The 18,545-nt window shown below is 35.0% G+C and overlaps 1 protein-coding gene across 1 annotated transcript in view; it reads right to left on the bottom strand.

Moving 5' to 3' along the window:
* PPP1R12A (protein phosphatase 1 regulatory subunit 12A) overlaps window positions 1-18,545 on the bottom strand; it is a 140,278-nt gene that overhangs the window by 99,237 nt on the left and 22,496 nt on the right. The gene's annotated exons all lie outside the window — the stretch shown is intronic.

The raw sequence follows: 18,545 nt of genomic DNA, 5'->3' as shown, positions 1-18,545 counted from the left end.
GAGTTCTAGCCCCATGCTGTGGGTAGAGTTTACTTAAAAAAAAAAAAAAAGTATACATTTGAGCAAGGTTTTACAGATTACATAAGAGTTATTCAACTAGCAATATGACTGGAAATAACTTCACTGGGCAAATGCACTGTGATTAACAAAATGCATGGAATAAAGTAAGTAAATCATCCAGTGGTATATAGAGTTTTGGTTAAGTCATAAAACAGGATAAGGCTATGTGCTAAACGTCTCAGTATATTCCAGGTAAAAGATCTGAATATAATGCAAAGATGAGTGGATTTGATACGCCTGGTGGTTTTCAATCCATCAGTAATACTGGCTCAATTCAACAGTAGAGAAAAGTAGGACTAAACATTTTATAATTTTAAGAAGATAATCTTTGAAAAGAGCTCTTCAGAGGTTTTAAGCAGAGGGGTGACATGATCAGATCATTATTTCAGAAAGATTACTGGAAGCAATACGAAAAGAGAAGAGCCTGAACTGAGCCTTAGCAGTTATTCAGACTGATCTATATTGAAAAACTTAAGAGAAAATATGCAAGGCTTAAAGACTGGATACATAAGGTGAGGGACAGGAAGAAGCCATTCATGAAAATAAACACTACAGGTTCAAGAAGCAGGCTGGGGAAAGAAAGATGATTTCATAGCTTTGGATATGCTGAATTTACAGGTGTCTGTATACCTATCTAACCGTGTGTATCCAGTAGCCAATTGGATATGCAGATCTAGAGCTTTGAAAATAAATGTGAAATGAAAACATGAATTTGGGAATTATCTGCATTAACGTGGGGCTTGAAATCCCTTGGGGAGAGGATGTAGAGGAGTGATTCTGAAAATATTAAGAGAAGTGTTAAGATTAAATTATGATCTGTATATTCTATTTGGAAAACAAAGACATTTGTGGTATTTTATTCAGTCACAGAGAAAGTTCTCAAGAAGCTTACCACCCAGAACAGAAGATAAATACACAAACAGATGATTATATTAAAAGGAATATGAGGGCGCCTGGGTGGCTCAGTTGGTTAAGCAACTGCCTTTGGCTCAGTTCATGATCCCGGAGTCCCGGGATCAAGTCCCACATCGGGCTCCCTGCTCAGCGGGGAGCCTGCTTCTCCCTCTGGTCCTCCCCCCTCTCATGTACTCTCTCTCTCTCCATTCTCGCTCTCTCTCAAATAAATAAATAAATCTTAAAAAAAAATAAAAGGAATATGATATAGTTATAGGGCTGTGCACTACTTATTGTGGGAGCCCAGAAAAGGAGAACTTAGGAGGAATGGTGGATGAGAGCCTGGGAATATTTCCTGGAGGAGGCTCTACACTAGAGCTTAACAGATGAACAAGTGACAAACATTTCCTGGTGTATGAAGATGCAAAGTCACATATAGTGAGGATAAAGTATGCAGGATCTAGAATAGAGTTTATTTGCCATCTTATGAGTAAATCTTTGACACTGAAAAGATTTTCAAGATGAATGGTTAATTTTTGAAGTCTAGGAAGGCAATCCCCCCTGACTCTTCGAAAAAATTAACCTATAGTTATAGCTAATTCCCAATAAAGGAAATGTTGCTGATTCTGATTTAAAATATTTGTTTTTAAATCAGTATAATTTAAAAAACATCAATATAAAAATACCTAAAGCAGTTAATGCTAAACCTGCTTGTTCCTTTGTTTATAGCTGTAGTAAGTTTCTGAAACGTTTTAATATAAATTAAATGCTAAAAATGTTGTCACAAAATATCTATTACATATGAATCTCAAGTTTGTGGTCTAAGTTGTTCAAAGTGTTCTCCTAAACATTTATAAAGCATACACAAGAAACTGGCAAGGCATGCCCATAAAAATATTGTTGCTAAGAGAAAGCTAAAACATGCAGCACATTAAGAGACACGTGACTTGCTAACCTGTACCTCTGAAACAAATAATACATTATATGTTAAAAAAAAAAGAAGATAACAGGAAGGGAAAAATGAAGGGGGGGAAATCGGAGGAGGAGACGAACCATGAGAGACTATGGACTCTGAGAAACAAACTGAGGGTTCTAGAGGGGAGGGGGTGGGAGGATGGGTTTGCCTGGTGATGGGTATTAAAGAGGGCACGTTCTGCAGGGAGCACTGGGTGTTATAAACTAATGATGTAAGGTATGGTGATTAACATAATAAAAACATTACTTTGAAAAAAATATGTGACTAAATATGGTCAGTTAATTAAGCCATATATGGAAAGAAACAATGACTCAAACTATGTTAGATAAGATTTTGGGGGTAGGTATATCTTAAGTGTTTCATGAATACATATACAGAGCTACTGCCAATAATAAATGGCTGTGTGAAGACACATTTGTCATTTAATTCCTGGCGCAGTCAGCTTTGTCAACTTGAGCTGTAAATTAATTCAACAAACCAGTTCAGGTAAATAAAACATCTGTTTTTATTGAAAAGGAGACCTAGTTATTTTTCTCAGCAAGTTAGCTCAAGGACAAGCTTTGTTTCCCACACTTTTGATGAAAAAAGCTGCAATTTAACAACAAACAATTGAATAAAGGGACTACACAACATTGGCTGAATGTAGACAAAATCAATGGCCTAATGACAACTTTTGGGTGGGGCCTGTATAGTTTGAAAAATCATTAAATTTCATTCCTAGAGAAACAAAAACAAATGTGTTAAGCAACTACATAATTCAACTGAGTAAAATCACAATTACAAAATTAGTAGCATTTGAAATAAATTCTAACACTGTAATATTCCTTTTCATGAAACTGGTTTTGTTTAAAGCACATACGCTAGAGCCACACTGTCTGAGATTAATCCAGTTCTGCCACTTACTGGCCAGGTGTTGTTGGATAAATTACTTAACATCCTGTGTGCCACAGTTTCCTCTGGAAAATGAGGGTAATAATAGGTGGGTACTATCAAAAGTTTACTATGCGAAGTATATGAATTAATATCGAAAGCACTTAGAGTAGTACCTGCCAAATATTAAGTGCTTTTATGTTTGTATTACTACATAATCACCATGCTAAATCACCTCCATTTAAAATTTTCTTTTTTTATATTCTTAACTAAAACTTATTTTCTCGTCCCTCTATAAACTATAAAACAAGGTTATATGCTGGAGACTTTTAGTACCATTTTTGGTAAAAGTCCCACCCACAATTATTGGGTGGGAGGAGGATTAAATTTTAAAAGATGCACTAAGGAAATCTTCAGGATTTCAAACTTCCTTCAAACTTTTATATATAAAAGTTTTATATAAGTTCATGCATACAAATTATATATGACTCAGGAAAGAAAAAAAGATTTAGTTGTATAAATGTCACTAGAGAACTTAAGTTTAAATGAAATCATAACCAATTAGTTGAAATGTTTACAATCTGTGCCTAATCATTAGTAACACAATTAACAGACAAATCAATTTGAATATGGAAGTTATCTAAATCAATTTTCACTTCCTGGAAACAATTCTTTAGGACTCTTACTAATGAAAAAAACTTGGTTCTGCTCAACTTCTGGTAACAGAAATTTGTAGATATACTAGAAAGTAGTCCATGCTCTAAGCACTCAGATTGACACACATGTCAGTGAGTATGCTTAAAGAGGAACTGAACTAAAGATACCCAAGCAAGTATTTGTCTATTTTAAAGAAAACTGGATTTGGACTATCAAAGGAGGTTTATACAAGAAAAAGAATGAAGAACTCTAAGCAGTACTCTCATACTGAATAATAAAAAAATAAATACCCTGGTCTTGCATTAAGATGGGCAAATAATGAGCATGTATAATCTTAGGAGTCATCTAGTATATTAGTTATGAAATCAAGTAACAAGTTCAGCACTGCATTAACTTTATTTTTTTTAAAGATTTTATTTATTTATTTAACAGAGAGGGAGAGAGAACATAAGCAGGGTGAGCTGTAGGCAGAGGGAGAGGGAGAAGCAGGCTTCCCGTCGATCAAGGAGTCCAATGTGGGGCTCAATCCCAGGACCCTGGGATCATGACCTGAGCCGGAGGCACTCAACTGAATGAGCCACCCATGCTCCCCCAGTACTGCATTAACTTTAAAATATTTTTGCCTTTCTACTCTTATCATATAAGCAGGTAGGAAATCTAGATGTAAAAATAAAAACTTGTCTTCATAATAAATCATATATTCAAATGAAAAAATGATTGGGACAATACATTTAAAACACAGATTATACGCAATGCTGGAACATGGGAAATTCTTCATTTGGATTAAGAAAAGTTCAGGCTTATGTACATATGGTATCCTAGAGAGAATAAAGGAGACACATATCTGACAAAGAGAAGATCCAATATATATTTGTGGATTCAATGAACTAGACATGGCAAAAAGACTATATAAAACATCTGAAAAAATGTTTTTTTGAGACCAAAAAAAGTTTCTAGAGGAAAAATAATCTAAGTATTGCTTGAACATTCATGCCTCATCCAACAAGTACTACGTATCTGAAAGACAACACTAAAAACTGGAAACTATAAATATTCAAATATTGAAATATAGCCTTATCCTCTTATACACTGTTATTTCCTTTATTGATAAAGATCTATGAAGTAGTAAGTAAGTACACCTTTAGAGGCCAACACTTTTATTTGGGAACTTAGTAAGGGAAGAGCATTTCTTCTAGAGTTTAAAATCCTTAGGAATCTAAAAAGAATTGAATTTCAGGATCACTCTCTCGTTAATAATTTTTATTGACTGCCTACTATATATAATGCATTCTGGTGAATACAAGGAAGAACACTAAAGAATATATTGTTTCCTTCACGCACAGTGACTGGCACACAGGAACTATATAATAAATACATATAAAATGAATCAAAACAAAATGTTAACTTCTCCTTAATAAGTAGGCATTTATTACCTAGTGTGTGTATGTGTACATAAAACTGTGCTAAGTACTGTGCGAGACTTGCTGCCTTTCTTATTGTTTTATGTGTTCCAGTCTCTTCTCCTAACTAGATGACAGTTCTTTAAGAATAGGAAATGCCTTACATACCCAATACCTAACAGAGCCACCCAATAAATTTTTGTTAATGAGCTAAAACAGAATCCTTATAATCTATAATTAGGAAAATAAGCAGACAAAACAGAAAAATAATAAGCAATTTTAAAAATATAGCATAAATCAAGAAAAAGTATGGGAGTAGAGATGAGTTAAAGAAAACTTTTTGGAGTAAATAAATCTTTGGCCAGGTTTCATTGTCTGAGCACTAGATAGGAAAGTAGTTAAAGGTTGCTGTTTTCCTTGTAGTCTTTCATCAGAAGTGGTCACACACTGACCTGGAGGGGTTTAATCAATGTATATACTAAGAAGAAAATAATTTAGTTTCAGGAGAGGAAATAAAAGCTTCTACTTAATATTTTTATTAAATTAAAAGAGTAGCTTACAAAAATATGTATAACATGATACCATTCTTGCCATAGATACACCTAATTAAGGGTCTGGAAGAATATGTGCCAAAATGTTAATTAACAGAAGTCAAAGTCATTGAGTTATTTTCCAAAAATGTCTCTATAGTGAGGACATAAAATTCTTATGGCTTTCCAAAACAAAACAAAAAATTTCACATACTTGTTATTTTTCTTGACGAGTTTCTTCAGTGTCCAGCAAATTATGTGGCCAATAAAGAGCAGGAGTTTCCTCATTAACTCAAAGTATTTACTGAGTGTCCAGTTCAGCCACTATGCTAGTTGCTAGAAATATACTGGTGAAGTATATAGACCAGATTTCTGTACTCATAGAGCTTAGAGTCCAGCAGGCAAGACAGAAAACTAAACAAACAATAGCAGAAAGAGGTATAATAAACGCTATACACGTAACTAGAGTACTTAACCTGAATTTGGGAGAAAGAGGAGAAATTTGGAATTTCCACTTTAAAGAAATTCCCCATCTAATTTGTAAAAACAGACTAGATTGAAAACCTCTGATATCCAGGGTAACTCCAGCTAGAGAGATAAACAATGCACAAGTGCCATTTATACAATGGGATCAGAAAAGCCTATGTCAAAACTGGAGGACCATCAGTATTTAAGAAAGGGGAGACAAAATAAAAGGAAAGAAAAAAATGTGTTAGTAGGCAAAAATCCAGAAAGAGAAGGCAGTATGGGAGAAAACACAACTTGACAAGCCAAATGCCCCACATTTTGGTGCTCCTTAATAACACACTAAATAAAACATGAAATCAAAGGTAAGATGATAAACCATATTTAACAATAAAATCCAACCAATTAAATAAACAAAATATATTCCAGAAATCAAGACAGGATGATCAAAGGACTCATAAGTAAATCAAAAAGAATCTAAATATTATAAATTCTAACAGAGTAGAAATATTAACACAGCTAAAAAATGAAATGAGGGGAGAGAAGACAAAAATGGATGAGTACTGATATGCTAATCTTTCTTACAGAATAGTCAAATCTTTCTAAAATTGGAATGTGGTCTTTAAAAAAAAATCTTATGTCACCGTATTCATAGACTATTTTCTTAATCTTAAAGGAACATTTAAGGAGATACTCCCTCTAGTTGTAAAGAAAATTTAATCTAAAATTCAACCATTACTTTGGTCTTCAGTTGTTTTCTTTGGTAAATTAAAGCAAAACTAAATTTAACACTTTTTAATTATATGTAATACATGTCCTTTTTAATAAAAGTATGTCAAATGGTCTGCAAAGAGAGATCCTAAAATAATGTTCCCTAAATGATGGTTAGTTATGGATAATTAACATCCATTGGGCAATTATTACTATTTTTTCTTCTTTTTTTTTTTAGCATACAGCACAGTGCCTGGCTCAAAATTAAAGAGCCAAATCCTGCCTGCAACTCAGTCTAATCAGAAATAAACAAATGCATAGATAAAAATCTCAAAATGACATAACCTTTCTAAATCTCAAATTCTCCTCTGTATTTTAGTATCCATGGATTACTTTAGTATATACCTTTTATGAAACCTCAAAAATGTTGAAATTTTAAAAACTATGTATATAAATGAATTCAAATTGAAGAAAAGGGGAGAGGTTTGGGAAGAGAAACAGATTTTTTTGTCATGCCCATGTCACAGATGGGAGGGGGGGAAAGAAATAGGCTAGGTCTTGAAACCATATCCCTGGATCCCTTTCAGAAAGCAAAGAGCAAAAATATTATCTGACAGGCTGAGAATCTGATACTTGTTCTGCCATATTCGGATATGCTTTGGCAAAAAACATCAAAGATGACGTTAACAATATATAATTCTGAGTCCTAGGAGAGAAAATGAAAAAAATCTATTTGGTTATTTTAATCAAATATTATTTTCCATTTTAGACTACTAAGCTATTCTATATTTCTGGGACCACTGACGGGGTTAACAAAGCAGGAGTTAATATTTCCAAGTCACAAAATAAGAGGGTCACCAAACATTCAAATGGAGAGCAGAGGGGGATAAACACAAACAAATGAGCAAAGATGTAATTGATTTTCAAGTACTTTGCTGAAAAGTAAGAGAGAATAAACAGTTACTAGTAAGCAAAGTAGTTAAGCACAGTACTAAAAGGAAGCAATTGTTAAATATTTACTAATATAAATTGAGGGATATAAAATGCCACAAAAATTATTTTATTTTAGTTTGTTGTTATGGTAGGTAGGCTCTAAGATGGCAAAGATCTCTGCCTCATGGTAGTCACAACCTTGTGTAAATTCCTCCTCTTGAATGTAGGCTGGACTTGCTTCCAACAAACTGAACATGGTAGAAGTGATGGGATGTCAGGTATGTACTCTCTCGTCCTCTCTTGGATCACTCACAACCTGGGAGCGTACAAATGCCATGTCAAGAGGCAGTCCTGCTAAGAAGCCCATGTGGCAAGCAAGCAAAGCCTGTCAATAACCATGTGAGTTAGCTTTAAAGTAGATCTCTACTTACCCACCCCCCAGCCCAGTTAAACCTTCAGATAAGACTGCAATCCCAGCCAACAGCTTGAGGGCAATCTCATGTGGTATCTTGAGACAGAAGCACCTAGATAAGCCCCATTCAAATTCCTGAATCATAGAAAATATGAGATAATAAATGTTTATTATTTTAAGTTGAGGTAATTTGTTATGCAGCAATAAACAGTGGCTACATTACCAGATATGGGATGAAAGTAAGAGGCATTTATATCAATTTTCACTGCTTTAGCCTGTGTGTATCCAAACATCATGTTCCCTTCTCTACTTAATCTCTAATTTGTCATTTCTCCTATATTTCAACTCCTTTTAAATGCTATCAAGTGGTCCCGAAGAGTTATCTAAATTATCTAGACCTATCTTTCCATTTCCACAAAGTCAAAGCTTTAATCAAACTGGACCACCTCTATTTCTTGAATATGCCAGAACAATCTGAAATTATAACTTCAGAATAAGTAAGTAACAATCTCCTGGTAATGTACCAGTGAGTACAAGTTTGATGAGTCAAAAGGTACAAAAGAATAACCTTCTAACTAAGTAGAACTATCTTAATAAATAAATTTGAAAACCCCTAATATTCCTTCAACATTTACTTTTGAGAGGGCATATGAATAGCAGAAAGAAAAATAATCAGTTTTTATATATTACTTTGCATTGAGGGAAAGGGAAATGTATGATTTTCTACTGTATAATATATTCATTAAATAATTTCCCCCAAAATGTTATAAAAAGATGCTGGTACTTTTACATTTACATAAAATAAAGTTTTTGTATTCCTTCAAATGCAGATATCTATCTAGTCAAGAGAAAATAACAAGGCAGAAATAAGAATACCTAAATTTTCAATTTGCCTCCTGAAACAACTGTCGGTATGGAGCCCTTCTGAAAGCACTGTATCACAAAAATTTACTGTTGTATTTCCCAAATTGTTTCCATGAAACTACTAAACTAAAAAAGTTAATAAATGGTTTCTGACAAAAATGTTCTTAAAAACTTCTAAAAATTTAGGAAATACTAGATTAAACCTTTCTTTACTAGTACTTGTCAACAAGTCCCTTTTCCCAACAAAATCCATTTTTATCACCAAAATCTATTTTTATGTCCAAGCTGTGGCATTCAGTGTGGGGCTACTGTCCATACAATCCATCTGAAATACAATAAATGAGTGTACCACTGCTCTGTAAATTCCAAGAGCCCCTCAGATATAATTAATCAATAGTGAATTAGTATTTTCATAATTTTATATTATTTTGCATCTTTAGGCCGAAAACTTTGTATGCAGATTTTATGCACCAAAAACTACATGGAACCAAGAAACTTCTGAAATATCTTTTTATTATTTATCTATACTAGACATTCAATGATTAACATGGCTGACTCAATACGTTACAAATGAGATTTTCATCTTTGGGGATGATTCTCCAGTTATCTGAAAGACTCTGACACATGGGTATTTCTGACAGAAAGACCAGAGGCTACAAAACTTTGCTGAGGCAAACATGACACTAAAGAGTCTTTGGATAAAACCCAATACTAACCATCCTAAAGAAACATATTCTTAGGTGCCACCACAAAAAAAGATGGTTGACAGGAGGGGGTTGAGCCCAGGCGCCAAGAAAAAGTAACCTGATGATGAAATTTCATTTCTTTTTGATAAGACTTAACTAAGGCAATTTGGGACTTTATAACTTCTCTGGAAGATAAACGGTACCCCTAGAGTAATGGCTGAGGTACTGCTGGATCCTATAGATTGCTCCTCAATTTAGTCTCCTTTTAACCATCTTAAGCCTTATTTTTTATGCTTTCCCCAGCTTATGTTAATGTAACTAGAGTTAAATCACTCTCTCCCATTTTCTGTAGCATATAAACCTGTCTTAACATACTGAAAATACTGTTACAGTTACTTTCCCATATGTACTATCTCTATATTCACTTTCCTCTCAAGTCTCCACTATACTATGAGCTCTCAAAACCAAGGATCCCATTAAGTATTCATAACACAGTATCTAGAATACATCAGACAGAAATCAAATGTGAAATGGAGGAACCTACAAGTATGATTTAGCTTCACTGGTAGGACTCAGAAATAGGTTGCTGATTCTTTGTTACCTGTAGTTGACTGTACCAGAGAAATTAATACTACACGAAGAGCGGTTGCAAAACATTTTGAAATCTTCTTATGTGAGGGGGAATAACACCTTCCCTTTTCAAAGATTTTATTTATTTATTTGACAGAGAGAAAGACAGCGAGAGAGGGAACACAAGTCGGGGGAGTGTGAGAGGGAGAAGCAGGTTCCCCATTGAGCAGGGAGCCCGATGTGAGGCTGGATCCCAGGACCCTAGGATCATGACCTGAGCCAAAGGCAGACGCTTAACGATGGAGCCACTCAGGTGCCCCAATACCTTCCCCTTTCATACACGAAAAATGTGTAACTGATACTAAGAGTTCTGGTATCTATAAAGTATTAAACTTTGAATGATCATGATATGATCATTCAGAAACATCACTTTCTTCAAAGCAAAAAAAGATGATTAGAACTAAATAAGATCATACCAGTGTAGAAATAAGGTACTATTTTAGCAGCCCTTTCGTTGGCCATCACTGCTGACCTTGAAGGTTCACACCTTTTTACCCATGTCCCCTAATCAGATAGGAGTTCCAAGGAAGAAGATTCCAAGCAAATAACTTCATTTTCACTTCCCTAATACCTGTCATTAATGAAACCTACACTTTCCAGTTGCACCACATGCATATATGATCCCCTCCCCTCCTCTGTAGTGAGATAAAATACACCAAAACTGCTTTTAAGTTTCCTTAAAACACACACACACAAAGAAATAAACCCCAAAATTATATAACCAATAGCATGCAATGTTTTGTTAAAATAACATTAGCATTCTAGCATAAAACTACTGCCACAAAAGGAATTCCTTCCACTAGTAAGACAGACTCCCAATGCACATAAGGTTCTTAGTAATTTAGCTACTGTGGTAATAAAAGCAGCCAAAAGACAGTACTGAAGACAAAGTGAAAGCCAGCTAGTTGTTTTTTTTTTTTTCCCCCTTTCTTTTTTGGAGTGGTGCCTTGCATTTCACTGAAAGTCTAAAAGCTCAGTCTTGACCATATAAGGCTTTGGGATTCCCATGGATGGAAATGCCTAGGCAACAGTCAAATCTAATAACCCTAAAATACATGAAACATAGGTACTAAGCTACCATGAGAGGGTTCTTACTTTATTTTTCTAGTTTCACTTATATTCTTGCAGATAATCCTAAAAGTGTTCCTGCAAAACATTATGATCAAATTCACAGTTAAAACATAAAAAAAAGAGTATATATAAATCATGGAAATTTCCTTAAAAAATACTTCTGATGGATATCTTCCTATAGTCTGTTACACATTCCTTTATCATTTTAAATAAGTACAAAAAATGTAATTTTATTTTTCTCTATCAACCCATTATGATATCAACTGTTAAAATCTGATGTTACACAACAACGTCCTTGTAGCCAATAGTTTATGCAGCTATAATGATATTTAAAATGCTTTATGGGGATCATTTTTGCTTTTAATAGGTATCTGCCTTCTATCTTGCTTTTATCTATCACCTCTTAAAACTATCTAATAATTTCCTATCTTCATTTTAATTTGTAGCTCTTAATTTGCCAAACACTAAAAAAAAATTGAGCCTAAATAAGAGCACAAAGAAACTGTGTGAGGACTTCTCCTTAGTAAAATAAAAATACTCATGCTTAAGTGTGTAGATTCTGCAACGTCTGTTTCAGTTTTATGAGTAATGCTTATTTTCCAGTTTTTTTATGTCATAAAGTTCCCAATATGAAAAAAATATATTGAAGAAACTATGACCCACCTATAAAATGTAGAAGGGCTGACCAAGTGACATCAAAACTGACAACTGCTGGAAAAAACTAAAACTGATAAATGTTACTGGCAATGTTTTCTTTGCATGGATGTGATTAAAAAGAACAATCAGGTGACACAACTAGTGCTGATCATTTCAGAGCTCCTGGAAAAAATAGTGGTGACCCCAAGAAAATGATCAAAGACCCTGAGATAACAGTTCATTTTTCTCTTATTTATCTTTTATTTACAACTTTGCATGCTCATGTCTTTAGAATAAAATGTACGATGACTTACTTTGCAATTTAATTTTCAAGAATTCAAGAACAAAAAAAAAAGGAAAAGTAGAAGTAGTTCATTTTATAGAACTTAGCAATATGCAAACCTCAGTGGAACACTCATGGCTGATACATACGGAAGTATTTTCTGATACAGCTATTTCATGTTAATAAGAGAATAGATTACATAAATAAGACATGTAGTTAAACCCCAAAGCTCTATTTTGTCACGATAATAAACTTCCTCTCCCAGAAAACATCTTTCAGAAGACCAAAACCAGTTTGTGGACTTTAATACCCCTCACCAGCACTGCTACACTATTCAGATCTTTTCCAAAACTACTGAACATCATTAGGTACAATGATGTTTATCCTTTGGCATACAAAGGAAGATCATTTAATATAGATGGTTATGAAATAGATGATTTTAAGGGATCCAAACAGAAAATAAGATGATCTTTTTTGTTGTTGTTTTTAAAGATTTTATTTATTTATTTGACAGAGAGAGAGACTGCAAGAGAGGGAACACAAGCAGGGGGAGTGGGAGAGGGAGAAGCAGTCTACCCACTGAGCAGGGAGCCCGATGCAGGGCTCCATCCCAGGACCCTGGGATCATGACCTGAGCCGAAGGCAGATGCTAAATGACTGAGCCACCCAGGTGCCCAGATGATCTTTATTTAATACGGTAAGTGTCGTATTTTCTAGGATCTCAGAAAACAGGAATAGCCTAGAGGAGTCAGGGCTTCTAGGAGAAACCTAATCCATGTTTTTAAGGGTAAAGAAATGGGGAAGGCCAAAACAATTTTCCTAAAAGGGGGAAGGAGCCTACTGGATAGAGAACATTTGGTACTGTTAAAGGATCACAGAGTATAAGGGATGATAGGTGATTAGGGAGCACTAACTAGAAATGAGAGGGGGAGACTATAGCTAGCCTCATACACCAGGCTAAGGAGACTAAATTTACTATGCACAACAGTATTTGTCAAAAATGAGTAACATAAGGGAATCCCACTAAAAGGAAAAAAATTCACACGGACTTCCCTAAAATTGAATTTATTTTTATTATGCTATTTAAACAGCTATAGACATAAACCTAGGCCTTTATACATGCTGTGGTACATACATAAGCCAAAACAAATTTGTATTTTCTCACCACTTTTTTCTTTAGTTTATAAAGAAGGCTGTGATGTCATTTGGTTGGAAATTGACCTCCACCCATTACAAACATGACATTTTCATTAAATCCATCCAGATCGTTCCTCATTTGTCTACGACTGTTAAATCTGTTGTATTTGGCACCAAATCCAAAAGAAATAAAATGTATGCAACTAAAATGAAGCAGTATTCAACTGCAAGATAGTTGTTTGTCTACACATCTATCTAGTTACTCATGTTCATACAGTTTAGATTATCTTCACAACGAAAACTCAAGAACTGAAACATTCTTGTTGAGATAGAGATTAAGAAGAGTTTTAAGAATGCCTTCTAAATTTCTGGCTGATAGGATGAGGTGGAGAATGATGCCACCACTTCCAAATGTCACCTCTAAGATCTCAGAATGATGAAATTCCCAGGAAGAGTACACTACCCCACCCTCCATCACTTTCTCCCACTTTTGACTGAATCTCTTTTTTTTTTTTTTGGTCCTCACTGTGAATTCCTGATTCTTGACCCATTCTAATTCTTTCCAGTCCACCTTCACAGGCTTTACTTGCCTATTCTCTATTTCAACTATCCATTCACCACCCAGGTATTCCTTATAACTCTCGTCAATCTCCAGGGCTGAACAATACCATCCCTGTGCTTTCTGTGCTCTAATGCAGACACTGTTGGAGCAATGCTATAAAAATCATGAAGCCATGTTGATATGGTCCACTACAACGTCACCCTAACCCCTCACTGTAATGTTTCACTAACAGATCAGTCTTTTGCCTGAATTCCTGTCATGTTGGTTGTATTTACCACTCTAAATCTTCTCCAGTCTCCTTAAGATCCCATTGATATTAAATCCTACTGCTCCATGATGCACTTATACTATCGAGGAAACTGAAATGGTCAACGGCAATTTTCTAAAGATAGTACTCCTTTCACATTAGAAGTTCCTACATCTTCACACCCCTCCTTCTTTCCTTTGGTTTGGAGGAAGAAATGTCTTACCATTCCTAAACAAAATTCCTAATGACTTCTCACACTTCTCACTTTTCTATGTTCATGTTTTTTCAATATTTTACCCTATGCTTCAGCCGAAGTGAACTACTTACTAGTCCAATTCTTATCCTGGTATTTCTTCTAATGCTACATCTTTCTTCTATCATGCTTTCCCTACACCTCTGCCTAGAAGACCCCCACATCCTTTCTATTCCTCTAGATCCTAAAAGCTACATAAAACCTAAAAATATTTCTTCATACTACCTTCCACATAAAACACTCTCCCTCTTTTCCTCCACATTTTATTATGAAAATGTTCAAACACAGAGCAAAGTTGAAAGAATTTTTTTTTAAAGATTTATTTATTTGAGAGAGAGAGAATGACAGACAGAGAGCACGAGAGGGAAGAGGGTCAGAGGGAGAAGCAGATTCCCTGCTGAGCAGGGAGCCCAATGTGGGACTTGATCCCGGGACTCCAGGATCATGACCTGAGCTGAAGGCAGTCGCTTAACCAACTGAGCCACCCAGAACCACCCAGGCGCCCCAAGAATTTTACAGTGAATACCTATGCACTCACCATCTAAATTCTACTATTAACATGTTACTACCTGCTTTGGCACGTAACTATTTACCTTTATTCATCTATTAATCCAGCTACTTTGAAATGTACCAAAAAGTAAACCATAGAAATTAGTATAGATAATTACTAAATTACCTCCTAAATAGTTCAGCATGTGTATCATTAAGTAGAGTTCAATAATTGTTTAGTTTTCTTCTGATACAAAATTTACATACTATGAAATGCAGGGATCTTAAATGTACACTTGCTGTGTTTTAACCAATGCATAAACCTGTGAAACCCAAACCTCTATCAAGATTTAAAACACATCATCACTACAGAAACTTCTTTCATGTCCCTTTCTAGTCAAACTGCTTCTCCAACCCCCCGAGGCAACCATTATTCTGGCTTTTTTCCCCACCATAAACAAGCTATTGCCCTTCTTAAATTTCATGTAAATGGAGTCCTAGAGTAGATCCTTATTTTGTGAAAGTCTTTAAGCAAAATGTTTATGAGATTCATTCATGTAGCTGTGGCTATTAGTAGTTCGTCCTTTTTACTGCCAAGTAAGTATTCCCTTGTATGGCTACATCATAGTTGACCATTCCTTTACTGATGACTACCTGGACTGTTTCCAGTTTTCAACTATTAGGAATAAAGCTGCTATGAACATTATGTACAAGTCTTTTTAGAACATATGTTTTTATCCCTCTTGGGTAAACATTAGGAGTGGAATTTCTGGGTAGGTGTATGTTTACTTTTATAAGAATTTGATAAACATTTTCCCAAAGTAATTGTACCAATGTACATCTCCACCAATGAGAGTTCCAATTGCTCCACATCCTCACCAACATTTGATGATGTGAGTTTTTATTCATTTAGCCACTCACTGGGGTAACATCTTGTTTAATGTAACTGGCATCTTATTCTATATAATATTACTTATGTATGTACTTGCCTTGCCGCTATTAGACTATAAACTTCCTGGGGTTACAAATGGTGTTAGCTCTCTTTTTTCCCCTACAGTGTTTATAGCAGAGTGCTCTGCACATGTTGGAACAAGTATCAGTTTAACTGAACTGCTTAATAAAATTTCTTTGTCCTTCCTGTTCTGGATAAGCCATTAAAAAATAGTAACAACAACAACAACAACAAAAAAAACCACCAAAAGGTAGATCTGTGAAATGAGGCTACAGAAAATCAAGGGTTGATACCCTCCAATTTTATCCTAGTCCTCTGCTAAACTATGAAGCAACCTTAAAACATTTATTATGTTGATTATCCACAACAGTGTCACATCTAGACACAAACATATGGAAACATACAGAAATAGAATGTAAGCTCCATAAAAACTCCACAAGTGAAGGGATTTTTGTCTGCTTTGTTCAATGATGTGTCCTAGTGCCTAGAATAGTGCCTATGCCTACCGCATAACAGGAACACAAATACATAAGGAAAATATTTATGTTGAACATGCACAACATACACATTTCCATAAATGTGCCTTTTAAATTAATAGCAGTGAACTTACATAATGAATAAAGTTTCTTACAGCTACAGCTTTAACAGCTTTAACCATAACACCCATGAACATATCCTTCCAGACACAGATTTAGGTTTCTATCTGGGATTTTAAAATATTTTCCAAAGTTTATCTTCCCACAATCTGAAATGGTTATTTTCTTTAACTTAAGTATATGACTCCAGGAAGCATACACACTGAATTTTAAGAGAAGACGGCTCCTGAATAGTCACTGGAGATGTACCAAATCAAGCTGGCAATTAATGAGATGTCCTTCCTGTACCTTAGTATATAGAAGGACTGCCCACCTATTAAAAATCTTAATGTAACTACTCACCTGTGTATCTATACAACAAATAAAATAGGGAGAGAGATTTCCAAATGTTCACTTCTATTCAAACCTTAAGATGAAGTCTCTGAAATGGGTCATTGTGAAAAGAATTCCTCAGACCATTAAGCATTTCCTGCATGTCTAGCAATCAGTATCCCAGGTACTAGGTGCTAGGTGCTAGGTGCTAGGGCTACAAAGACAAAATTAGGGGACTTATATTTTAGTGGAAGAGACAGTGAAGTAAATAAACAATTACAGAACTGCTATAGAAAAAAAGCAAGATGTCAAGGACAAGACCCAAGAGTGCTCTATATCAGGAAAAAGTTAGGATAAGCTTCTTGGCAGAAGTGACTGCCCGAGATACTTAATTGCATGAGCTAGAAAAATAGGGGTCATCTCTGAAGGAAAAACTCAGTAGCAGTCATGCTTCAAGAGCCAGTTTTCTCTAGAGCAACTGATCCTCTTCAGGAGGGTTCCTACAGTTACTGAGGGACAACTGAAGGACATTTGGGTTATTGATATGACAGCTGAAGGGCATTTCGTTTGTTTTCAGTTCTTGGTGATTATAAATAAAGCCACTATAAAAATCTGTACACAGGTTTTTATGTAACCATATATTTTCATTTCTCTTGAAGAAACACAAAAAGTAAGCTTGCTTTAATATGCTCCTCACTTCTTAGAGTCATTACTATAAATACATATATATATATATATATGGGATAACTGCATAGCTTCCTTAAAGGTAACTATTACCATGCAGTGATAATAAAAGCTATTTACTATCTGAATCTGCCAAAAAAGAGAGTAAGAAAGAGGAACAAAATAAAATTAGATTAAGATCTAAAGAGAAGCTACTCAGTTTTTAAATTCAATCATTCAACAATTATTTACTGAGAATTCACTATGAACCAGGCACTGTGATATGCGATAAATGTTTGGGCTTCAATGGCAGACAAACAAATAAATGCATAATCACACACTAAGAGAAGTATGAGAGAACAAGGTGCTAATAGGGAGAGATAGGTTTGAGGAAAGTAAGAAAGTCAGTGAAGGTTTCCATCAGGAAGTCACAAAGCTTAATGAACAGGAGTTAGCCAAGGGGTGGGCAGACTGTTACAGGCAAAGGGAAAACATTAATGGGATGGAGGCATGGAAGAACTTAGTGCGTGTATTTGAGGGTCTGAAGGAAGTGTAGCTAGAATACAGATGGACAAGGGGAAGAGACTATAAAAGTCAACAGATCTTGAGATCTTGAGATCTTCTTCCCTACCAAGTTTGTTTAGCTTGGATCAACTACTTTATATACCTGACAATTCCTGAAACTTAAGAGAGAGAGAGAAATTCAAAGCAAATCAGTCTAACAAAGAACATCATTTCCTCTGACTTCAACTGTTACTGATAATATCAGTACCAACATTTAAGGTGAAAATTTGACATTTCCTCTTAAGCCCTTTTGTTAGTTGTATTTTACACATCATTTTTATTTTCTTTATTTTTAAATATTTTATTTATTTATTTGACACAAAGAGATAGTGAGAGAGTACAAAGCAGGGGGGACGGCAGACAGGCAGAGGGAGAGGGGGAAGCAGGCTTCCCACAGAGCAAGGAGCCCAATGTGGGGCTTGATCCCAGGACCCTGGAATCAGGACCTGAGCTGAAGGTAGCCGCTTAACTGACTGAGCCACCCAGGCGCCCCATACATCATTTTTATACATTTGGTATTTCCTTTAATACAATAAATTGGTCCACTTTTTTAAGCAAATACGAGATTTTTGAAATCTTTGATTTCAAATTGAAAAAAAATAGCATGATTCTTATTTTAGAATTACAAAATTCAATTCAGCAAGCATTTATTTACCTGATACTCAAAAGATGGGTTTACAAAGACATAAAAA

Source organism: Zalophus californianus, chromosome 9 (genome assembly GCF_009762305.2).
Source record: "Zalophus californianus isolate mZalCal1 chromosome 9, mZalCal1.pri.v2, whole genome shotgun sequence".
NCBI classification, from domain to species: Eukaryota; Metazoa; Chordata; class Mammalia; order Carnivora; family Otariidae; genus Zalophus; species Zalophus californianus.
This window is presented reverse-complemented; position numbering and strand designations above follow the sequence as displayed.